The sequence below is a fragment of the Lissotriton vulgaris genome, chromosome 7 (assembly GCF_964263255.1).
Source record: "Lissotriton vulgaris chromosome 7, aLisVul1.2, whole genome shotgun sequence".
NCBI classification, from domain to species: Eukaryota; Metazoa; Chordata; class Amphibia; order Caudata; family Salamandridae; genus Lissotriton; species Lissotriton vulgaris.
In genome coordinates, this window is record NC_141695.1 from 371,176,260 (window position 1) to 371,201,949 (window position 25,690).

General features: G+C 44.4%; 1 protein-coding gene across 4 annotated transcripts in view; it reads left to right on the forward strand.

The window, feature by feature from the left end:
* The window catches only part of TMEM150B (transmembrane protein 150B), a 128,560-nt gene that overhangs the window by 25,162 nt on the left and 77,708 nt on the right, over positions 1-25,690 (forward strand). The window contains exon 1 of one of the 4 annotated variants that reach the window (XM_086930296.1): positions 1,054-1,177. The exons of the other annotated variants lie outside the window; for them this stretch is intronic. The gene's annotated coding sequence lies outside the window, so the exon portion shown is untranslated. Of the gene's footprint in view, positions 1-1,053; positions 1,178-25,690 lie in introns of those variants that run through there. 4 annotated transcript variants of the gene reach the window in all.

The following is a 25,690-nucleotide window of genomic DNA, read 5'->3' on the forward strand; positions in this document are numbered from 1 at the left end:
CGCCCATCTGCCTCTAGAAAGGCCACTCACACACCCACTGGGCCGCCGGCTGTTCGAACAATAGAGACACCGACCAAATCGGTCCCCCAGACTGCTCAAAAAAGCAGCCCACAGCAGGAATTCGGACACCGGCCCCTCGGGCATTGCCCAAATGCCCACGTTACCAATCCGACGCTGCTTCTATGATCTCCCTAATAACCCTTTCTACACTCATTCCTCCTCTTACCCTGCGTTGACTCCTCCCAAACCTCATCAAACTATGATCTCACAGAAAACACTATCTAGACTCCTCCCACCTCTATCCCTCTTTTATCCTATTCAATTAGACTAACAGACTCACATGCCCACCGCTCAAATAAACAATTTATATTGCCCTGTGCTAATCCACTACTAATCCTTTCCGTTCCGGAGCAGCATGCTCCTGGCTGAAAAGTGCTTCAACTCCTCGTCAGGTGTAGTAAGCGCTATATTCAATGAGAAAAACAATCACAGAGTCTCAGGGCTCGAGTCGGGGTACCACGGGGGTGGACGGCGTCCCCCCACTTATTTGACCAGGCGCTCGGTTACTGGAGCAAATGGAGCCACACATTCACTCTTTGGCCTCTCTGGGGCGAGGTCGGAGCTCATTCTGAACACTGCTCACACGCTGGTGTGTGCAAGGGGAGGCAATGAGTCTGATGGTGCAAGCCACCTTTCGTGAAGTTACTTCCTGTTGTGACGTCAGCGTCCCCCCACTTCTTTTATTAGGACTTGTGCCCTGCAGAGTCTGCAGTAAATTTCACTTATGTGGAGATCAGGCCCTGCTGATCTTACTTCCGGAAGTGGTAGGAGTCCCAGTCTGAGTCTGGGCAATGTTTGAGCTGCATTGGACACTCCCACTTCCCCTCGAGGGGTTGCAGCATAATAAGAGACACAGGCATTTGCATGCCAAGCGGAGATGTATCGTACTCAAAGTCTGTTCCAGTCCATTCTTGAAGCTATCGAGACAGATCTCTGCATAGGCGCTCGCTCCACCTGCACTTGATCCCTGGAGATGAGGTCGGCGGTGAAGCCACGCGGGTGATCTCTTCATGGCGGATATGTAAACAAGGATGAGGCGGGCTGACTACCAGCAACTTCAGAGCGTCCACCCAGGGCCAGCCCGAGAGGCCGATCTAGAGAGGAAGCAGGCTCTCTGGTACGTACTGACCCTTGACCTGCGGCAGTCACTCACCGGTAGAGGTTAGGTGGACTGGTGTAAAGTCAGCCAGATGTAACAGACTGATGACTCTGAAAGGCCGGTGGAGTTGGTGTAATAGTCAGTGCCTATGAAAGGCCAAATTTGATTTGATAGCGTTATTTCTATTAACCTGTAGGCATGTTTCAAAGTTTGCATGCATGTATGCATGCATACATGTATGTATATATGCATGTATGTAAGTATAGATATATACAATAATTAAGACGACTGTGAATCACATGTAGCAGGCGGTGCATTTGCATTAGAGTCAATGTCTTTGAATGACAAGTCCGGTTGGGACACATTGAGTAACTGAGTAACTTGCCTCTGAAAGACCTATGAGCATGCAATGTAACCCTCGGGTGCCTCTAAAATGCCAATTCACAAGGGGCATGTTTTCAACCTCCTTTCCACCCCCGGAGCATCCCTTTTTTGACGCTCTGGTGGCACAGTGTGCAGGCCCATATTTACAAGGCTATGCAAAACCACACTGCGTGGCTTTTGATAGCCCTGTAAATATGGCCCCTTTCATGCATTACTCTGTGTGAAAGAGGCCTTCCAAGGGTGTTGCTGTGGGTGTTCTCACACAGCACCCAGGGAATCTGACGCATACCCAGGTTTATAAGGTTTCGTAAACTTGGTGATGCATCAGATTCTAACGGGGAGGTGTAAAAGTGGCGCAGCGAGGAGAAAAACCTTTATTTCTCCTTTTTCTTTCCTCTTTCTATGGGTGCTGCATTCTGCATTGCCTGCTTTGGTGCTAGCTAGCCTATTGTGCGCCAGCACACAGGAAAGCAGAGGGATGCATTGTATTGTTGTAAATGCGATTCATCCCTGTCCTTTAGTGATGCCGCAGCTCGGCGAAGCAAGATGGCTGGCAGCGCCACGCTGCGTCATTATCTTGTAGATATGCCCCAAGTCCTCAAAGACAATGGGGTTGGACTAGAGGGAGTCACTAGGTGGGCTGAGTTAGAGTAACAGTCATTGCCTCTGAAAGGTTGGCGGGCTGTGGTAGGTCTGTCTTATATACCAGCATGGCTTTCTGAAAGCGTAGCTTGGCTGGGATTTGATTCCACTGATTTGGAACTTTGAAACGCCAGTAGGGCTGTGATAGACTGTGTCACATGTAGCAATAACAATCTTCCTAAAGTCTGGTAGAGTCAGTCACACATAATGGACAGGTGCCTGTTTAAGGCTTGTGGGGCTGGGGGGTGCTTCTCAGAGTCCAGTAGGGCCCAATTAGAGTCGGTCACATGTAACAGGCAGTTACCTCTGAAAGGCTGCTGGGGCTGGGCAATGCTTCTCAGGGACTGATAGGGCTGGGTTAGAGTCACTCACGAGTAACAGTAAGGTACCTCTGAAAGGCTGCTGGGGCTGGGGAATGCTTCTCAGAGCCTGGTAGGATTCGGTTTGAGTCAATCAAGCGTAACAGGCAGGTGCCTGCCCTCAGTTTAGGATCAGTCACGCGTAGCAGGCAGGTTCCTCTAAAAGGCTTGCAGGACTGTGGAGTGCATCTCAAAGTTGTAGGGCACGGTTAGAGTCAGTCATACGTAACATGCAGGCGCCCCTGAAAGGCTCATGGGAGCTGGGTACCACCTCTTAGAGTCTGGTAGTATATGGTTAATGTCAGTCACATATAGCAGGCAGGTACCTCGGAAAGGCTGCTGGGGCGTGCTTCTCGGAGGCTTTTAGCCTTGGTTAGAGTAAGTCGTACGTAACATGCTTGTGCATCTAAAAAGCTTGCGGAGATGAGTAGTGTCAATAGCAAGCTACAGGTAGGTTACTTTTTAAAGCAGGTAAGGCTTGAGTGGAGTCAGTTACCGATAACAGGCCGGTGCCTCTGATAGGTCGCTGGGGATGGAGCAGAACGTGCCACCTTGCCTTCTTTCAGACGGATTTGGTCTGTTGAGAAATCTCAGTATTATACTAAAGGTCAGAACTTTCAAATAAAGCACTATTAAAGAGTAAGGTCCATATTTACGAGACTTTCATGCAACGCAATGCATGCTGCACTATGTGAAAGAGAGAGAGCAGAATTGCGCCATATTTAGTAAGATATTGCATACTTCTGCTTTCTCCTTGCACTGGCACTCTTGTGGCACCCTATCGCCTTTGTGGCATGCCACAAGGGTGCCTTTATCGTGCTCAGAATAGTGTCTGTGCAGGTAGTACACCTTCCTGCACAAACACTAGTATTAGAGGCTTATTCCTCTTTGTATGTGGGCAACAGATGCAGAAAAAGGAAGTAACTGGGAGAAATAAAATGACCTCTCTCCGTTACTCCAGCCTTGAGTAGACGCAAAATTCTGGTGCAAACCCAGGTTTACAGACTTTAGTAAATCTGAGTTTGCATCAGAATATGTGGGTGGATGCACGAGAATGCCCATGCTCTACTCATGTAACACCTACCAGACGCAGAGTAATGAAGATGTGAAGCCCATTGTCTTTGACACTGAAAGTCTTAATTGCCTATTGTTGAAGAGACCACAAGTAAATGGCAGTCTCCTCTAGGAAGCAGGGAAAGGTTCTCTTGGTAACCGGGGTGTCAATTGCTTGCTCCTTTTCTGCATTGGTGCACTTATTTCCCAACATTATGTGCTTAAATAATTCACAATTTCTCTATGTCATATACGTATCCAAAGCTTCCCCGCAGCTCCTCTCCCACACGTGGAACATCCTGAAAACTTCAAAGTCACAAACCCGATACCATCGCACAATGATTTGCTGTCAATAATATAATTTCAAAAGGCAGAAATTGCTATCTTGACAGAGGAGCTGAAGAAGGTTAGTGAAAACCTTGAGATTGTTGGCATACTGAAGCTGGTCAGACCAATGGTAAAGTCAAGAACATCACAGACTAGGCTGACACAATCTGACACAACACAGCATGCATGTACTTCCGAGCATCTTAGATGGAATGTATGATGTTACAACGCATGCTTTTACAACGCATGCTGTTACAACGCAGGTTTTACTACGCATACCATTACAACGCATAGCGCTTTGGGGTGCTGGATAGTGAATAATTTAATTTACTATTCCAACTCCAGTCCCCGTGGACACTAGGGAAGGTGTTGGATAGTAAATTAAATCTATTCCCTATCCTAGAGCGCCCCCAGCGCAATGAGTTGTAATGGTTTTCGTTGTAAAACCTCCGTTGTAATAGCACTGCGTTGTAAAAGTTTTGTTGTAATGGATGCTTCCCTCTTAGATGCAATGGTTGACCCCTATGGTAGTAATGATGAGCACAAGGCCAAGGCCCCTCTACGGATTTGCCTGGTGGGCCTAAGTTGGCTGCACCTGTTCATTTGACACCGCGCAACAGATCCATGCAGGCAGGGGTGCCACTATAAGAAGGCTCAAAGCTATGAACATACATGTCTTGAGCGATAACTTGAAATAGAAGGTGAAAGAAAGTTCAGTGACAGAAGATCCCGGGGGAACTCAGGTACATAACCCAATGGCTGATGAAAGCAAACATGTTTGTAAGACTAACATCTTCCAGGCCCATCATCAAAGACATCAAGAGTTTGTCACAGGTCAGTGACAGTAAATAGATTTAATCACAAAAGTATCCAAAAGGGAGATAGGGAGCACCATGATGCCCATAGGTGCAGACACTCCACTACTTACAAGTAAAGGTGGGGTGCAATTACATCTGGTCAAGAAAATCCAATCTGCAATTAGTATCAATATTTCTCGATGTGATAAGGTCACTGACTGCATCATCCCAGGGCGAAGGAACAGTAATCTGCAGATATAGTGCAAAAAACAAACGGTCCTGTCAGTGCAGAATGTCTCACAAAAAAATCAGTTCTTTAGTAAATGTATATTTGGGGTGTGAATACCCTCTAGGTCAGTTATGTATTACAAGAGACCTTTAAAGGAAAAGAAACAGAAACATATAAACCATACGGGACAAATACACAACCAGAATTTAATTGCATTATATTACTGGCCTGCATTGAAGCAATTGTGCATTTAGAATTTTCACATAAAGGCTAATGGAGGCTGCTCCATAGGTGCAAGTAAAAAGTGCTCGTGCAGTGCAGCAAGTGTGTGACTGGGAGCATAAGATACAAAATGAGATGCAGTGCATCAACCTCCTGCATAATGCCTGTCTTAGATAATATGATTGTGGATCCCACATATCCAGGGCAACAGGAGATTCTCCTTAAATACAAGTGAGGGGTATTAAAATAGTACAGGCCAACATTTAGATCATCGATGATTTGATCCATAATATCGTGGTTAATCGGAGTCATCTAGGCAGGTCTTTATCAGGACGCGTGTGAGGGGCCACCTGGAATTGCAGAAGGCTCAAAATGTTCTTTTTTTCTTTCCAAATGCATAGACTGTGGAAGCGCTCATCCAGAAGTTGGGATCCTCAGCTTAAAGAGTTAATATGTTAGAGTCACATTAATATGTAGTTATCTTGCCCTTCCAGAGAGACCAGGAATGGGAACTATCAGGCTTGTAGAATCACAGCTCGCTCAGATGTCATCTTTTTTTTTTTAAGACATTTCATTGATTTTACAGCTTTCAATGGAAGAACAGCACGTCGAGCACAGTACCAGTATGAAATACAGTAACCCATTACACTGCAGAGAAAATGCAGTGAAACCATCATAATACACACAGTGCCTGACCTTAAGACAATATAATAGCAGGGCATGGCCCAATCCTCCTGTTTGTACATTGAGATTGCCCACATCACATAATCCCGGAACCCCAGCCCATGGTCTTTGTGTGCACGGCTCTGTCTGCATTCCTCTGAACTCCGCCCATTCCTTCCAGGTCTTAATGTGTTTCTGGGGGCAGCCCCATGACGAATAGATCGGACATTCTAGTCTCATGATCCATGACCAAAGCCCAAGTTTCCACATGGGGGCCTCGGTCGCCTTCCAAGCCCTCGCAACATCCCTCTTTGCGACAATGAAGCCCAGCCAAAGTAGTGTCTTCTGATAGCATGTTCCCCCCACAGTCATCTGTGATATGCAAAATAATGAGTTTAGTGTCAAACCCAGCACCCTCTAAAGCAGCCCCAGCACGCCACCCCAGAAATAGGCCAACCCTGGGCAGTGCCAGAACGTGTGAGGTAAGTCTACCCTGGGGTCATCACATGCCAGACAGTTTCCCGTGGGGATCAGGCCCATGCAGTGGAGCCTGGCCCTAGTGAGGTATACTCTGTGAAGCACCCTCAGCTTAATTAAACTAAACCGGGAGGCTATCATCTCCTCTCTGGGGGCTTCCACTATCTCCCTCCAATTGTCGTCGTCCAAGCAGCTCAGTTCTCCCTCCCACACCTGCCGCACTATGACCATCGGGTCTGGCACATTACGCAGTAAAAGTTTATATATTTCGGACAATTTATGCTCCTTGAGATTCGTACGAAGGATTTTGGCCTCCATCTGGGAAAATGCATGGATATCCTCCACTGTTTGTATAATAAGGAGAAGGGTGTGACGGAGCTGCAGATACCAAAAAAAACTGCGTATTGTGCAAGTCAAACTCCTTCTGCATGTCTTGAAATGACTTAAGTGTCCCATTATGAAGCACATTCCCCAACGGTGAAATGCCTAAAACATCCCAGGCTGAAAATTCCCTCAGAGCCGTCACCTGCTAAAATCTGGTGCCCTTCATCAACAGGGTCTCCAATGTGAGATGATCAGCCCACGCCATGGTCTTCTAGGCAGCATTTCATACCCCAAACGGTACACAGGTGGCAGAAGGGAGAGCTGCCGAGACCCTCCCTCCATATATTAAATGTGGAGGTTCCAGGCCGCACAACCCTCGGCCGCGTACAGAGGATCCGCAAGCCCTTCAACCACCACTCATTAACAGTTATACAGTATAGGAACATGTCTGAGGTGGTTATCCCTAACCGACAGCCGGTTGACAACCTTTCGTCAAAACAATGTGGAGGACACCCCTCCCCCATAGCAAAAGTCCAATTTGTGTGCTGACCTTACTGAAGAAGGTTTTATTGATTGGAAATAGATTGTTTTGCAATTGGTAGAGTAGACGTGGGAGGGTCACCATTTTAAAAATGAGCTCGCATCCCCAAAGGGAAAGTAGAAGAGTGGACCAGAGCTTGACGTCTCTTCCAAGGGCAACTAACTGAGGCATCATGTTCAGTTCAAAGAATCGGACCATGTTGTTGCTGGTAACATAGGCCCCAAGTATTTGGTGGGAAGACCACTGAAGGCCCCTAATATGCACGGCGACTCTCACCCAGGTTGCCAGTGGCTCGATCACTAGCACAAAAAGCAGAGGTGTCAAGGGACAACCCTGATGGGTGCCCCACGCCACCAGAAACCACTGTGATACCATCTCTCCAACCGGCACCCTGGGCACCAAATTGGTGTAGAGAGCGCACATTGCTCACAAACTGCAGAGGAGGGCGACCAAAAACAATCAGTCCACCGAGTTGAAAACCTTATAAAAATCGTTAGAAAGAAGGGCTCTATGACCACAAAAGGCCCCACTCAGGGCAATTGCATTATGAACTCTCCGTAGATTATGCCCGGTAGTCTGATGGGGCATGAACTCGGACTGGTCGGGGTGGACATAGTGAGCAATTACTCCCTCTAGATGGGCAGCTAGCATTTTAGCCCATACTTTCACTTTTGAATTCAAGAGTCAGATTGGTCAAAAGTCCCCTCAATGTGTACTCTTCGTACCCAGCTTTGGCATTACCATAGTCGCAGACATCCTAAAATCAGGGCAACTCACCCATTTCCATTGTCTCTTAGAAGGTTTACAGTAGTAACAGGCCAGTCTGTGGCCACACTGGTCACCAGGACTCGGATGGTAAACCATTGGGACCCAGCGCTATACCAGCCTGCAGCTGAGACAAGTCTGGGCACAGCTCATTGCATGTAACATCTGCCATCAACTCTTCCCACTCTTCATGGGCCAGGCGAGGTATCAGCAAATCCTAAACAAATTTTGGTAGGTCTGGGCAGGGGCCTTAAGGTGTCCGCACGATACAACTTTCGGTAGTAAGCTGTGAAGGTACCCGCGATGGGATCGCTCCCAGTCACCCAGAACCATTGTCTGCCAACAAATAGGCTACCAGAACTCCCACCTATCTGGGGGTGCACAGCCAGTGCAATGTCTGACTGGCTTTATCGCCCCATTGATAGACTCTACTGCCGGTGGCCAGACACACCGCTCTTGTCACCTTCGCAAGCGCCTGTCAGAGCAAGGTCTGAATGTATAGTGAATCTTGTAATAGGGATTCCTGCTGTGGCATTGTGTACTGGCTCTCTAAACCGAGCATACGATCCTCAAGGTCCCTGAGATTCCACCGACCTCTGTCTCTTTGACCATTCAAGTAGCTAACGATTCGACCCCTGACCATGGCCTTCTGAGCTTCCCAAAGAGTATTGTCAGCAAGGAATTGCTGACATGTATTTTGGCACAGATTCCTGAAATCTTCCTTTTGGAGGTTACAGCAGTCCAAGCGCGATTGCGTTCCACCCTCTCCGTGACCCAAGCCAGCTCCACCACCACCAGCGAGTGAACGGAGAGTCCCCGGGCCAACGACCGAAAATTTAGGATCCTGTGGCTTTCCTGGCCTTGCATGAAAAAGTAGTCGAATTGGTAGAAACTAAAGCCTTTCTCCCCGGGATGGTGTGCTCTCCTCACATCTATCAGGTTCCAATTACGTGCTAAGGTCGTGGGTCCATAACCCATCCCCATGGTGGTCGAAGAATAGTCAAGGCTTGCATTGTACACCCCATACAAATACCCACCTATCAACCATGGTGCATTCGGCAGTTCCTGTATAAGGTCCCCCAGTTTAACTAGGAAATCTGAGGCTTGGGGGGCGAGGCACATACTCTGCTCAGTGAGATGTTTGTGGAATACATCAGCTACTTCTATATAGCAGCCCAATCGAGTGTGCCATAACCTGGAGCCCACCAAAGAGGCACACCCTCTAACTAAGATGGCCATGCCCCAAGAGCCCTGGTGAAACCCAGACTGGTACACCTGGACTGACGTCATCTTTTTAGGGTGTGAGATCACATTGTCTCCTTACTACATACTGAAGCTAGTTGTGTTAATGCCACTCGGAAAGCCTATGGGCCTGATTGGCGGAGAGGGTACTCCATCGCAAGTGGAGAAAGCAGAAACCAGTAAGAGTGAGATAAAGGGGCAGGGAGTGTCTGGAAGTGGATTAAAGAGGCGTGAGATGGGTTCCAGACTACGCAACATTGGACTTTGGCCCGCCAAAGTGTAAGAGCACCGGCCATGGGTCCCGGAGCAGAGCGCTGGGCACCGGCATTCTAACTGAGTTAACATACTAACTGCAGCCATGTTTAGTATTACTGCTACTACTACTGCTACTATCACATCTAGTGCTGCTGCTACTTCTAATACTATTAGCCGTACCACAATCAGTATGATTCTTTGTACTACTTGCACTACTATTACAATACTACTACTGCTGATCTCTAGCACCCAAGTAAACTCCAAAGTGGAATGTAAAAAACATAAAAAGACTTGTCAATCTGAGATGGTTAGGCATGCCGATGTTTCCAAAGGAATTAGATTTAAAAGAACACATAAAATGCTCCCTCAACTCATTGGCAGAGGGTCCTAATGGGAGCGGGTGACAGTTTTGATGAGAAAGGCAGCCATCAGGAAGAGGTACTGAACCTCCTCTGAGACCCAGACACAAGGGAGAGAATGTACTTAAGAACCCGGTTGGGTGTACTGTATCATATAGTAATGTTAATATAGCATTGATTACCTCAATGTTAGGCACTGAAGCGCTTGTCCACACGGGGCGCATGCTACACCATGTAGGGTATGTTGTTGGAAGGTTGTTGTCCTTCTTTTGATCCTATGTGGGAAGAGTTTCTATTCCATGTCTGATAACCATAGAGTTGCAATCATCACGTTATGGGATGTGATGGAAAAAGGCGTTAAAGTGATAGTAAGTGCATCTGCCAGCAGTGGTGTGTCAGTGAGCACATTACTGGAAGGCTGGCAGAGTGCAGTCTCTGGGGCTGCGTGCACATGCAATTGATACTCTCAACACGGGGGGGCTCATTTATGAAAAGTGTTGCATTGCTGTTGAAGTGAAAACAGCACTTTCAGGGCGTCCAAATGGCGACACTTTAGTATCTGTCGGCGCAAAAATAGCGCATTGCTGCAGTTTGTGACAAGCCCCATGTGAAAAGGCCTGAGTCACACCTTACACCTGCTTCAAGCAGGCATAAAGATTTGACGCAGTGAGGCAGCAGAAGTGTTGCAGTGAAATCTCATAGATTTCCCTGCAACACTTCTACAAGCCTTTTCTGCTCTAGAATGCCAGCCTTGTATACCTTATATCTGCTGCAGGTATAATGTAGCACAGCGGTTTAGAAAGTGACGCATCTGCCTGGATGCGTCACTTTGTAAATATGGTGCAGTGTGGAGCCTTTTATATGCTGCTGCAACGTCACAAAAAGTGACGCAACAGCGGTGAGTTCGATGAGAGAGAAAACTCGACATCCATTGGAAGGCTTGTCCTTGGATTCCAATTTCTTTAAGGCTCCTAAGCAGAATCTGATGAGAGACCGTGTCAAAGGCAGCCGACAAATCGAGCAGTACAAGAAGTACTGCTTGCCCATTGTCCAGGGACTGTCTAATATTGTCAGAAACAGCAATCAAAGCTGACTCAGGGATGTACCCGGGCCTAAATCCAGACCGAGATGGATCAAGGCAGCTTGTGGCTTCAACATAGTCAGACAGAGGTTTGTTGATATGTTTTTCCAGTATCTTGCTCAGGAGAGGTAACAGAGAAATTGGGCAATAGTTGGATAGGTCTTCCATGGGGGTGTTGATGTTGTTACGGATGGGAATTATTTGTGCCACCTTCCATTCAATTAGAAGTTGGCCCTCTCTCATCGGGAGATTGAGGATCAAGCTAACTGGGGGGGATAGCTTTTTAGAGAACAGTGAGGTGGTCTTAGCCGGAATAATATCCAAAGGGAAGCTTAATTTTGGTTGTGTTCAGTAATGACTCTACATCACCGGCAGTAAGCATGGGGAAACTTTCCAACATCTGCACATTAGACAGGGCAGGAGAGTAGCATGCTATAGAATCCTGCTGAGAGTTCCCTACTGAGGTGATTTTGTCGAAGATCAGTTCAATTTTCTGAGTAAAATGTGTTGCTATTTTATCACAGAGAGCTTGGGAGGGAGCTGCTTCTTTGTTACATGCCTTCGGGTTAGTGAAGGATTTGGTAGGGAACTTTGGGGACATTCCCTGCCTGATAGGGTTGCAGCGCAATATGGGTTCTGCGTGCGGTCTTTATATTTTCATGATATTGAGCCAGAGCGATCTTATATCTCTCTTTGTCCTGTGCATCATGGGAATGGCGCCAATGCTGTTCCAACTTTTTACAAAGACGCTTTTCCGTCTGAAGGTTGGAGGAAAACCACACTGTCTGGGGGCTCCTAGCCAAACTAGGGCATTGTTTCCGAAACCGGTCCTCGGAAGCTTGTTTCCAGTCCAGGGAAGGCATGGCTTGGCAGTTCGGGCTGGACTGTTCCCATGAGGCACAGGGTCAGACTGATTTGCATATGGCCATGTCTGAACTGGGGTGGTGTGGAGTGCAAAAAAACGATGGATTTAGACCCAGATCTCTGTACTGGGGTGAATGTATGACATTGTTCTGCATTCTGTCCATCAACTGTGGTTTTTGCATTTGTCACCCCGAGTGGGATGGGTATGCTCAGACGTGAGTCCCATGCTCTCCACACCACTGGATTCAAACAAGCCAGGCTGAAGACGGCTGGTATGCCAGAAACAGGTCCTCGGAAGCTTGTTTCCGGTCCAGGGAAGGCATGGCTTGGCAGTTCGGGCTGGACTGTTCCCATGAGGCACAGGGTCAGACTGATTTGCATATGGCCATGTCTGAACTGGGGTGGTGTGGAGTGCAAAAAAACAATGGATTTAGGCCCAGATCTCTGTACTGGGGTGAATGTATGACATTGTTCTGCATTCTGTCCATCAACTGTGGTTTTTGCAATTGTTTCAGAGGAGCCAGGTGATCAGATGAGTTGCATGCTACAGGAAGGACATCATCAGGATCTGAAATACATGTGGTTGCAGGCACAAGGTTCTAGATGCCTTTTGCACATCATTATTAATTACTTGACAATTTGCCAGTAATACAAGTTCATCAGTGAATATATATCAGGTGTGAGAGGTGTTAATTTCTGTGTATGACTGTGCGTGATCAAGGAATGTTTGGTACCAATTAACAAGTCAAACGGAGAAAATTTCACAGGACTCTGCTTCATTTGTAGGTGTGCTTTATTGGGTGCCTGAGAGGTTTTGTGTACATTGGATAACTGTGCTATTGGTAGCTAAAAAGCCCCATGAAATGTTTTAACTTCCTCATTTTTTCGGCTAAGGATGAGACTCCTCATATGGTCTGGTAGCTTTTGAAGTGAGATGTTCATCTTTGTTCCTGTCTAACAGGAGATTGAAAGAAGGAAAACAGGCAATCTTATTATCTTATTTTGGTCTTTAGAAAAAGTGGCGGTGTTCCTCTGAGGAAGGTTAACTTGTAAGACAAGACTGAGGTTGGTATGCGGAAGCTAGGAAAAAGTTGGAAATACTGTGTGGTGTAATGGCAATCATAATGTTGGAAAGTTGTTTTGCTTACCTAAGGAACAAGTGAAAGTGTGGACAGTTACATGGCTTAATTGAAGATGTTTATTTTGACTTCTTCATTATAGGAAATACCAAAAGTTCTATGCCAGAATACTTGCTGCATAAATATTGTGCTACTATAATATTCCAGCTAAAATAATAACACCACCAAATGTTGTGAAGGTAAAAATATGTTGGCATGTATAGATTTACTGTTTTTAACTTCACATCTACACACCTTTAGTGTATTTATGCTCTTTGTCTGTCTTTCTTGTTGTGACCCTAGAATGAAGGCCAAAACAGTGACCTTTGATGTGAAACGAGGGTGAGAGAGAGAGAGACAGAGATACCCTTATGGTGGCTGAATTTCAACATTTTAGAATCAGATAAGCTGGAATCAATACCACTTCCCTGTTTGTACAAATTGTGTGATCCTAAGCAAATATTGAATTTCACAGACACTACTTTTTCTTTATTATTACATATGAGTGCATTTTAACGTACTTGAGCTCAGAATGTGCACTGTACAGCCCCTTCTTCAGTGCTTAATTTCAGCTGGTGGATTCATTTGATTGCCACTGGCACGTAATTGTCAACACCAGCACTTATAACAGTCTGTCACATGGTTGCGGTGTTTTGACAATTTTGAGATGGGCACAACAACTCTTGTTTATGAATTCAATGTAATAAAAAAATGGCTAATAAATGCCAGCCCTGCCATTCTCATAGTTGTTGGGGCCTGGAATAGTCTGAATAGTCGCACTTGTAAGAATGTGATGGTTAGTAGGTGTGTTGGTACTTACATTGGCCGTGCAGACAGGGGCAATGGCTAGTGCAAGCTGCAGTGGCTCACTGAGGAAGCCCTGGCACTTATGATTTTACAAATTAAGCTCTGCCCCTCTTATATTTGATTGAATAGACTGGAATGATGTTCTACCTATAAAAAGAAACTAGGCCATGTTTAGGGTTTATATGACTTGTCTCTAAGTTCACTAAATGGCATTGTCGCTGGGGGTGGGGGGGCGAGCCATGAATGTTTCTATACACTATGACCTTTAATAAATGTCAATCTATGCAGTGATGTCATCTGATGTACTAAGGTGAACAAGTGTTAAAGAAATACAATTTTTTGAATTTTGAAAAGATTCTATCATATTTTTACATTAGGTTTGTTGTTCGATATATACATGCCAAACTTTTTCATGGCTCAGCTTGTAAGGGAATCTTAGAGCAAAGCGAAACCCATGCCTTGACTCTAGCTCGCCTTGCCCTATTAATTTGCCTATACACCCTTTTCTATTTGCGACTAGGGCTTAGTACATGGAACCAACAGTCACTTGCCAAAATGGTTTGTAAAAGGCGAGTACCAACAACATGGAGCCCTGTACCATCAACGCTAATTATAGCAGAGACAAATAAGGGTGTGTGCAGTATGAATTCATTTAGAAAATTGATCACAGGACAGGGACTCCAGGCTGTTGTGTTATATGTGCCAGTAGACATGAGCTCCCAGGGAAAACTACCAGGCCCAAGTGGGACAGGCAGGGGTTTAGCTTCAGCAGGGGTGTGTGCAGTAAAACACCCCTCAATTGCATTCCTAGTTTTATAGTTGGGTCTGGGGACCATGAGCCGGGTCTGCTATGTATGTGTCAATTTTCTGGTTGTTTGCATTTAACTAGCAGGTTTTAACTTGTTCATTATTTGGATTGGGATCTTAAATGTACAGTGACTGGTTTATCAAAAAACTAGCAAATCTGCTCCCATAAAAGATTTCCTTGAATTAATTCAATGAATGCCTAATTTACTACATTTTGTCAGCCACAAAAACTGCCAGCATAAACCCTGGAAAGCTGTGCTAGTCTCAAATTCCGGGCATACTACTACTTGCACTCAAACCCCCAACAGGTGATGGGATGAATGGTTGCAAATTGTCTAACCATTGGCAACCGCTTGGAGTAGCATTCCAACTCATTATTTTGCGCACATTGTTCCTTTCTAGACATAGGCCCATGTAATGCAGATAAATAGAGACCATGTTCTTCATGGAAACAGTCTTTTCTGAACATGGGTCATCCCACCCATCCCCCCAATGGTCCATTGCTTTTTTACTTGGAATATTTGAGATTCACTCCCCCCTACTTACTAAACTATTACCCTGACCATACTCGAAAAAAGAACGCTATGTCAACAGAAGCCTTCGCCTTTTGATGGTTGATTAAAAAAATAGATTTGCTTAATACTACAATAGAATCAGTTAATATTATAATTTGCTATCGCAGTGCCTAGATTGGCATAAATCTACCTGAAAAGAAATACTGTTTTTCATTTATTTTTTCCATCTGCTGTTTCAGGTCTTGCCTAGGCAGCGCTTGTGCTAGCTCTTTGAGACATACTGTATTCGGGATATGGTCATAAAGCTCGGCCCACTTTCCATCCATCTTTTTAATTGACTCATGTCCCTGTCCTTTGTAAATGGTGACTTTTAATTGGTGAATAGGCTTAGTAGTCTCTCCTTAATACTGCCTTGTCTCTTCTTGTAACCTCCCATGATAACACCCCCCTGTTACATATGTTGTTACTCCCTAGGTTTTAATTACAGCCTCAAGGCACTATTGTCTTAAAAGGCTTCAGGCAGGACACACACTTGGTTCTAAGCTAGTCTGGCAGTGATTACTTCACTCACTAGAACATCTCACATTTATATGAGACCGTCTATAAATTTCCCTTTATCAGCTCCACACAGAGTACAACCTAATCCGAAATTAATGTAATAATTCTTTCGTCACATTTCAAAGCTACTAATTGTATATATGGACATAGCTATATGAATGTACTCGTAGTACTGTCTTGCATGCAGTGCATTATGGGTAAGGGTGGATTTACCATATCTTCTACAGGGTGCAATACCATATGTGACCAAGAGATGTCCCCTTTTGGCCACATAAGGTACTGAACCCTGCAACATGGCTAGGTAAAAAACATTGCCATTTATAATGGCAATAACTCCAACTTTGTAGACATGTAGTGTTGGTGTCTTTCTCACCAGGGACCTCTAAGAACAGCTTGTGGTACTGCACCTAGACATGTAGTGCTGGTGCCTTGCTCACTAGGGACCTCTAGGAGCAGTTTACAGTACTGCACCCAGACATGCAGTGCTGGTGCCTTGTTCACTAGGGACTTCAAGGAACAGCTTTTGGTACTGCACCGAGACATGCAGTGCTGGTGCCTTGCTCACGAGGGACCTCTAGGAGCAGCTTGTGGTACTGCACCAAGACGTGCTGGTGCCTTGCTCCTGTACAGCACCTAGACATGCAGTGCTGGTGCCTTGCTCACTAGGGACCTCTAGGAGCAGTTTGCGGTACCGCACCTAGACCAGCTAACTGGTGCCTTGTTATCACTAGGGACCTCTAGGAGCCGCTTGCTGTACTGCATTGAGGCATGCAGTTCTGGTGCCTTTTTTTCTCTAGGGACCTTTAGGAGCAGTTTTTGGTACTGCACCTAGACATGCAGTGCTGGTGCCTTGCTCACTAGGGACCACTAGGAGCAGCTTGTGGCACTGCACTGAGACATACAATGCTGGTTCCTGGCTCACTACGCAAGCATTTGCAATGCACTAGGTCTTGCATTAGTGAAAGTATGAGCTATTGGCGTTGCATTATTTGCAACACCAATACCTCAAACTATCAGTAGTGCGAGACCTATTGCATTGCAAAGGCATGTTTAACTTGTGAGATGAAAGTGGCACACCGTGTTTCTTTCAGACACTCTGGCTAACAGAGACAGTTTTTGCCTGGAGTGTTTGAATCTGATGGTAGTAAATTGCACCATGCCTGGCTATAGCACTTTTCATTGTTGTTGTCAGTAGTTCATGATGTAAGTTTTTCACAATGTTAAGTTACAAACCGCAGCCTAATGAAATACCGAGTCAAGGTACAAGATGCTAAGCATTGAAAAAAGAGGAAGCATACATCCTATAAAGATGCATTCAGTAATATTTCTGAAACCCTAAAGAGCACAATGCATTCTACTGTGAGCGCAAAAACTACCAAGGCACATTGTGAGTGTTGTGATGTTTGAGGCGGATGCTGAGCACTGCTCTTGTTGCTTCATTGATGGAGTGTGTGGGTGCCTGTTCGAAAAGGCCTTTGCACACTACACTCTGTTCTTACACTTAATATTGAAAACGCTTTTCCCTGATAGATTTAGCTCGTGCTTTAAAAATTGCTAATTGAGAAGACAAAGTTTATTTCTTGATTGTAGGACGAATTTTAAGAGTTTGTGGGGGGCAATTTAAAAGCTACAAAAATGTTCTATCTGCGCTGCTGAAGCTCAGGGGCAAACCAAATATTAATCTGACTCTCATTGACTGCAGGTAGATGCAGGAAGTTGAACGCCATCTTTGTTGGTCAGCACTGTAGATTGCAGTGCCCCGCAAGACACCGCCCCTTCCTTGGGGTCAGTCCTAACACCCACACCCATCCAACACAGGCCTCGCCAGTCAGGTGACCCTGCTAATAAAAGGGGCCAGGCCAGTTGTACCCACTATAACTATGCATCTGTGTGGTCAGTTTATTTAGTATGCAGGACTACTTTACATGGGTGGCTTATGAGGGATATTTAAACAGCCTCACTACGCGGCCATTTGCATCTGAGTGTTTTGATGTTTGAGGGAGGTGCTGAGCACTGCTCATGTTGTTTAATCATTGAGTGCTTGGATGCCTGGTCACATTCTCCTTTGCACTTTGAACTTTGTTCTTGCACTTTAATATTGAAAACGCTTTTTCCTGATTGATTTAAGCCGGTGTTTTCAAATTGCTAATCTAATTGAGGAGATAATGTCTATTACTTGATTGAAGGACACATTTAAAGACTTTGTTGGGGGTGTTCTAATTTGTATTCTGACATTGATTGGCTGCAGATGGGAGCAGGAAGTTGAGCACCATCTTTGTTGGTCTGCACTCTAGATGTATTAGGGGCATATTTTAACAACCTCACTGCGCAGCCGTGCCAGTTGTATGCCGAAGGGAAGTCCATTGGCACCTGCCTGCACTATGCCTGTTTTAGGAAGTAGTCATCAACCCACCCCCATAAATTGAATAAGGTAATCTACCATATATCACGCAACATTGAAACAGAGTTATTTAACAATGGTATCCTTACAACAAACTCGCTAAATTTAGACAAATGTATGAGGATCAATCAATCAATTAATCAATCAGTGACACTTATAGAGCGCGCTACATACCCGTAGGGTCTCAAGGCGCTGGGGGGGGGGGGGGGGGGGAGGGGGGGGGTGCCGCTACTGCTCGAACAACCAGGTCTTCAGCTTCTTCCTGAAGGATAGGAAACAAGATAAGTATGTGGCAGGTAGGGAACCTGAAGCACACCACAACACCATCAAGGTGATCTATCTAAGATCCTGTCCAATAGTAAAACATAATTAGAAACTTTTGATATACGTCACTCTAGAAAGTCTGACATGCTTCTTATAACAGAACCGTGGCTTACCGACGACTCCGCACCCTCTATAATTGCTATAATACCAGACAACTATTACATCCTCTACAAGAATAGGTTTAATAATAAAATGGTGGGAGGCCCCTCAGCCATCAGTAAATGGTCTCTGTATGTGGCAAAGGCAAAGCTATCATAAAATGTCATTTAAAATACTAACATATTACTATTAAATGTGAAATTAACAAAAATCAAATGCACTTTTGTGTTAATTTATCGACCCCCCTTATTATATGTGTAATTTCTGTAAGCAATTCAGTGAGATTATGTGTCCATTGATGATCAGACATTCAACATTGATTGTATTGGGCAACTTTTGGGCCAATCATGCAAATACAAAAACTATAGACATTGGGTTTATGAGATTTATGAATTTATTGAAACTATAGCAACACGAAAGTGAATTTACTCTCCAAAAAGGGCACACACTGGATCTAGTCTGGGCCCTAAATTGTGATGTTACTAATATTAAAATCCTACCTTTTGTCTGGTCCGACCATTATCTAGTTAGTTTTGATTTAGTTATGTTAGATCAAGTTTGTACAAATTATTCTGAAATCAAAACCTCTAGAAGATGGAATAGAATCGATAATGGAAATTTCATACAAACTCTCTCTGCATCTACCCACTAATCATAAAGAAAAACCCCTATCACAGTGGAATGACGGTGCAGCACATATCCATGCCCCAGTAACAAAAAGCTGAAAATTTAAAGGAGCCGTGCCTGCTCCTTGGTTCACATGAACTAATGTATGATAAACTACAACTAGAAAGGCTCAAGCACCAGTGGTGCATATCTTATGATTAACTGAGTAAACCTAAGTCATGTAAGGCATGAATGTGTACCCTCACAAACTAAGATTACCTATTACTCAAATAAAACTGTCAAGTCCAAAACCTGCAAAGGGAAATGTTTGAAATCATGCATGATCTCTTGTCCATTGAAACGGTCACTCAGGATGTGAACCCTACTCTATAAAGATGCAATCAATTCAACCAATTTTTCCTAAAAAAAATTACATCAAAATGAAAATTGATGACGTCAAAGAAGAATAAAATCAGTGTCTCCTAGAATAATTTAAATCTCAAAATAAGGAATCACTGGAGAAATTGATGAATACAATTATATTTGGTTCCCTAATGACTCATGTCTCCCTGAGGTAATGAGACTGATCATTCCTCTAATCTCTTACCCTTACTCACAGTGCTGAACTCCTACCTATCTCAGGAGGTAGTACGTGAAAATTACAAAAATGCTGTGGCGATACCTCACATAAAAATGCCAGGAGACAAACCAGAGGTTTTAAAGAACTTACGGCCCATTTAATTACTGCTGTACTGTGTGAAGATAGTGAAGGGACACATAACACAGGAAATCAGTTCTTTCTTAAAAATAACAAATTAAGTGGATCCCCTGCAAGCTGGCTTTTGTCCTAAGTATAATACAGAGACATCAATTCTGTCAGTCATTGACAATCTGATACCGGCACTCGTGCTACTAAATTTTGTCACAGCTTTTGACACTGTTGATCATAAAGTACTATTACAACATGTCAAGGCTGAGAGTATTGTCAGCACCCCAAATGTCTGAATCCTACTTAAAGAATAGAACAAAGCAGTACGATTGTTTCTCTATACAGCTGCTAGTTTGTGGAGTCCTTCAAGGATCTACATTGTCTTCACATCTAGTTAATATTTACCTAAGTCACCTTATTAAGGAACTGGAAAAGACAAGCTGCAGGATGTACAACTATGCAGATGATTCTCAAATACTACTTTGCTTAGAAGACAATGCGCTACTGCAGCACAACTTTCAGGACACTGTGCATTTTGGATGAAAGAAAAAACACCTGAAAGTAAACACTGTTAAAACTGAGATAGTAGTAATGAAGGGAAATCCACAACTCTGGACTTGACAATACTGAACGCAAGAGATGGGACCTTTTCTAAATCCAAAAAGTCTGCAAAAAGTGTACGGTTAACCGCTGATAAGTTACTATCCCTGACACCTCATACTAATGCTGTTGCATCAAAGTGTATCTTTATACTTTGAATTGACAGAAAACGACATACTTACTTTTCATTCAATTGCAAAATGAACAATTGATGGACAGAATGCAGAACAATGTCATACATTCACCCCAGTACAGAGATTTGGGCCTAAATCCATTGTTGTTTTGCTCACCATGCCATTCCAGTTTGGACACAGCCATATGCAAACCAGTCTTGACCCTGTGCCCAATAAGAACAGTCTAGCCCGAACTGCCATGCCAGGTCCTCCCTAGACTGGAAACAAGCATTCTAGGACCGGTTTTGGGCTTTCAGCCCGCATCAACCAGGATAGCTTGACTCCAGTGACTTGGAGAGCACGGGACCCACGTCTGGGCATACCCTTCCCACTCGGGGTGACAAATGCAAAAAGAACAATTGATGGACAGAATGCAGAACAATGTCATACATTCACCCCAGTAGATAGATCTGGGCCAACATCCATCGTTTTTTTGCTCACCATGCCATTCCAGTTTGGACCCAGCCATATGCAAATAAGTCTTGACCCTGCGCCCAATGGGTACAGTCCAGCCCGAACTGCCAGGCCAGGTCCTCCCTGGACAGGAAACAAGCATCCTAGGACTGGTTTCAGGCTTTCAGCCCTCATCAGCCAGGATTATTTGACTCCAGTGGCATGGAGAGCACGGGACCCACGTTTGGGCAGACCTGTCCCACTCGGGGTGACAAATGGATAAAGAACAATTGATGGACACAAGGAACAGGGTCAAGACTGATTTGCATATGTCTGGCCCAAACCTGGGGTGGTGTGATGAGCAAAAGAATGATGGATTTAACCCAGATCCTTGTGACTGGGGAGGAATGTTTGCATTGTCCAGCATTCCGTCCATCAATTGTTTCTTTTACATGTTCCCACAGTGGAGAAGTGTGGCTCACTGGTTAGAGCAGGCAGACCCTGAAGCAGAGGTCAGACCCGGGACCAGGGTTCAATTCCCGATGCGGCAGGGTCTTGAGCTCAAATGTCCACGGACTCGATAATTCTCGCTTCGGTGCCTGACCTAATCATGGGTTCACACTCTGCAACTCTGGGCATTAAGCTTGCTTAATCTCCACAACGGCCCCCCGTGGCGGGATGCCTGGCTTTCACCTTGGGGATGCCCTGTAGGGGCTATCTCACAGGGAAAAGCCAGGACGGGTTCCCAAGGCAAGCGCTTAGAGACCCCTGGGTGATAAGCGCTATATAAATCCAATATACAATACAATACAATACAATGTCCCCCTAAGTGGGAAGGGTATACCCAGGTGTGGGTCCCGTGCACACTACACCACTGGATTCAAGCTAGCCTGGCTGATGAAGGGTGATGCCCTGAAAGCAGTCCCAGGATGCTTGTTTCCGATCCAGGGAGGACCCTGTTTGGCAGTTCGGGCTGGACTGTTCCCACAAGAAACAGGGTCAAGACTGATTTGCATGTGGCTGGGTCCAAACTGTGGTGGTGCGGTGAGTAAAAGAATGATGGGTTTAACCCAGATCCTTGTGACTGTAGGTGAATGTTTGCATTGTCCAGCATTCCGTCCATCAATCGTTTCTTTTGCACACTTTTCAGTCTAGCCACTAAAGATGTCTGCTGTAGTTGGTACTCGGTTGAATTATGCCAACTCTATTTATCTTGGCCTTGCTAAGGGCCATCTAGCAAAACTACCGCTGATACAAAATGCTGCAGCCGGGTTAGTATTTAACTTACCCAGGAAAACCCACACTATCCCTCTCCTGAGAAAACCCGACTGACTACCAATGAAACACTGTGTACAGTTCAAAATATGTTATCTTGCTTTTAAAGTCATGCATGGATCAGCGCCATAATTCCTATCTAGCAGTATCTTAAAATATACTCCCTCAAGGAGCTTGCCCTCTTCGACTGCAAACTTGCTGGAAAACACCCAGATTTTAAAAAGTGAGATATGGATCTAGCAGGTGTTTCTATCCTCGCCTCGATGGAACGGAACTCTACCATCTGGCCTGCGCTCCAAACCTTATCTGGAATCTTTTAGAGCAACACTGAAAACCTGGTTGTTTAAACAAGCCTTCATCTTAAGAAACCCATGAAATGCCCTGCCCTGATAGGTCAGGATGGGTACTCAGTTGTGCCCCATCTCTGACACATTGCATAATTAGCACCATGAAACGTTAGGGTGTGCGAGTGCTTTAGAAAAACAATTAACATTGACAAGTCACATGTCTCACAACAAATATCATATCAATATATAAAGTTAAAAACAGGAACCAAAAATTAAACATAAAAACAAATTACCAAGAAAGAAAATTTTTATTTTACATTAATAATTGCCAAACACACCTTCAATTCAGAAGTTGTGTATTTTGACAATTTACAAGTGTGCAGTATAGCATAGGTCTAGTCCAGAAACACAGAGGGGTTGGGGGGTAACTGAGAATCTGAGGATGACTTTGCGAAATGGTAGACTAGTTTAAAAAATCAGAGCAGTAGTACATATTCAAGTTAATATTTAAAGGTCAAAACATACTTTAAAAACATAAAATGAATGTAAAATACAAAACAAAGGCTGATATCAACACTCTCAAGGTCAAATATAAAAGTAGAAAGCAGTGCTAAAATAACATTGAGTAGAAAGAAAACAGCTATAATGCTTTATCTGTTAGGTATTGGGGTCAAAACAGTGGACAGGCATATTTGTTCTGTAGAATAGCACTGACCACGTTCCTGTTACAGACACCAGACCAGAGCAAGTGGAACATGTTTGATCTAATTTCAGTAGATTGCAAGATTGGAACCTTTTTTCTGCAATTACTGGGAAGGGCTCTGGGCAGGCCAGGAGCTGAGTTCAGAATAAAGTAGAGGAAAGAGGGTAGCACCCAGCTCAAGTGGTCCACTATCACAATCTTGGAACCAAACTAAAGAGCAATACCCGCCGGCCCCGATGTACTATTTTTCATTCATATACATCCAATAATATTACATATACACAGCATAAACACTGAGCCAAAAATTATCACAAAGATTATTTATATATATTCCCACAGTATTATTAATGATTTTCACTTTTTAATATATTTTTTTCTCATCGTCCACAAACGAACTTCTCATTTGTGGAAAGTCATGGGTAGTCACCAAACAAATACTGATAAATCAAAACATAATCTAATTATGTGCAACAAGGTCATACCAACCTTTTTCCACAAAACAATCGAAAACTTCAACGCTCTCTCATACATGTCTCCATCAATCCTCACACATATCTCATTTGTAACCAATCTATCAAAACATGTTAAACACCTCAGGTAGGGTACCATAGGAAGAAGATAAACACATCATAATAGGCAAATTATAAACAATTAATGACATCAAAACAAAAAATGTACTCATTTACATTGCTTTCAGAACTCCTGTTGGCGGCGGCGGGGTTCACTATATTGACGTTCCTTAATGCTTATATAATAGTTACGGATGGTGCCAGACTATATGGTGTCCTCTTCGGCTTCAGTCTGAAGTTTAGTAAACGGTGGACTGTCATTGTTATAAGGCCACAATCTACACTTTGTTCAGCGTTTATTGCCATTAATATATAATGTGTACACAGGGCAATCTGCATTTCGATTGTAAAAATTCACAACACGACAATCTCGAGCGCCACAATTCCATCACACACAGTACACACAGTTCATGTTACAGTGCGGTATAAACATCCCCATTGTGTGCACAGTTCATGAGTGAAAAAAAAGAGCGCTGAGGGGCATATTATCAAGAAAGGTCGTTACATTATCGCCGCTTTTATCGGCAGGAAACTGCCGATAAAGCGGCGATAATGGGCTTGATCATATGCTCTATGAATTCCAATCGAAGCCCATGTTAGATGTGAAGACATATAACATGGGCATCGATTGGAATTGCATGGAGCATATTATCAAGCCCATTATCGCTGCTTTATCGGCAGTTTCCTGCCGATAAAAGCGGCGATAATGTAACAACCTTTCTTGATAATATGCCCCTAAATGTTTTAGCCCTCATGATGAGTCCGTGAGAAGTGTGTCCATATAGAACGGAAGGTTTAAGCACATATTAATAGCATCGCTGTCACGCTCTGTGCCCACAGGCGGCACTGCTCCCAGCCGTGGCCTCTCACCAGTGGCACGTGAAGTAACATCGGATGTTGTAGCACCCAGGGTAATGTGCTGCATGGGTCGACACATATAAGGTCCACACAAAGGCGAGAACTATTGGCGATGCCAATACTGCTTCTCTATTTTTCGTGTCGGTTGGTGCTGAAACCGGATATGTCTTCTTGTCGCAAACTGTGAAACTGTGACCCGCTGCTAGCTCAAGGGCGCTCTGTATGCGGTTAATGCTTTGCATAGTTTTACCTCTCAATACTTGAGAAGTAAAGGTACGTCAAACTGCACTTGCTTGTAAAAGCAGTGCAAAGGTCCAGTTTTAAAAACCCATCTCACGGAGAAAAAGGAGAGGTTTTCAGGTTTTACAAGGGTTATGAGAAAATCTCTTATGTATATTGATAATCTGGAATCGTGTGCTCACCTTGCTGCACCTACGACGATGCTTGTGACCAGGAGCACTTGATGTGGTTCCTCATGCCTGCTTCATGTTCATTATATTCAGTCAGATATGCCTGTCCTTCATGGATTGCCTTATTTATGGCTGATGCTTAAAAAGGATTTGCTTTCTGTTGTAAACTGTGGCAATCTTATTTATTTTATTTTACTTCTTTCTAAAGCACAGCGAACTCACCCAAAGGCATCTTGGCACTAGAAGGAGGCGATAAGAAGTAAAAAGTAACAACATATCAGCAAAAGAGAAAGGATTTAATAGATTTCCTAAACTGTGGGTAGAAAGGGAGTCCCTCAAGTGCAAAAGAAGGCCTTTGTAGACTTTGGAGCCTAGGTAAAATCCGGCGCAGCCCAAATCTGGACCTTATAGGCCAGTGAGATGAATGAATGAATGAATATCAGCATTTATAAAGCGTTTGGCTACTACTAGAGTTTCCCGGCGCTAGACCAATGTAGAAAGTAGGAGAACCCAATTTAATCTTTGAAAAAGTGTGTTTTCAGTTGTTTGCAAAAGGTTTTAGTATCTGTGATACCTCTAAGGGCTCCCAGGAGTTCATTCCAGGCTTCTGTTATTGCACAGACCGAACTGCCCCATTTCTTTCGTTTTATATGAGGATTGCATAGCAAATGGGCTGACAGAGATCTCAGGGGCCCTCACGGGCGGTAGTATGAGTACTCGCAGACTGGATTTGGG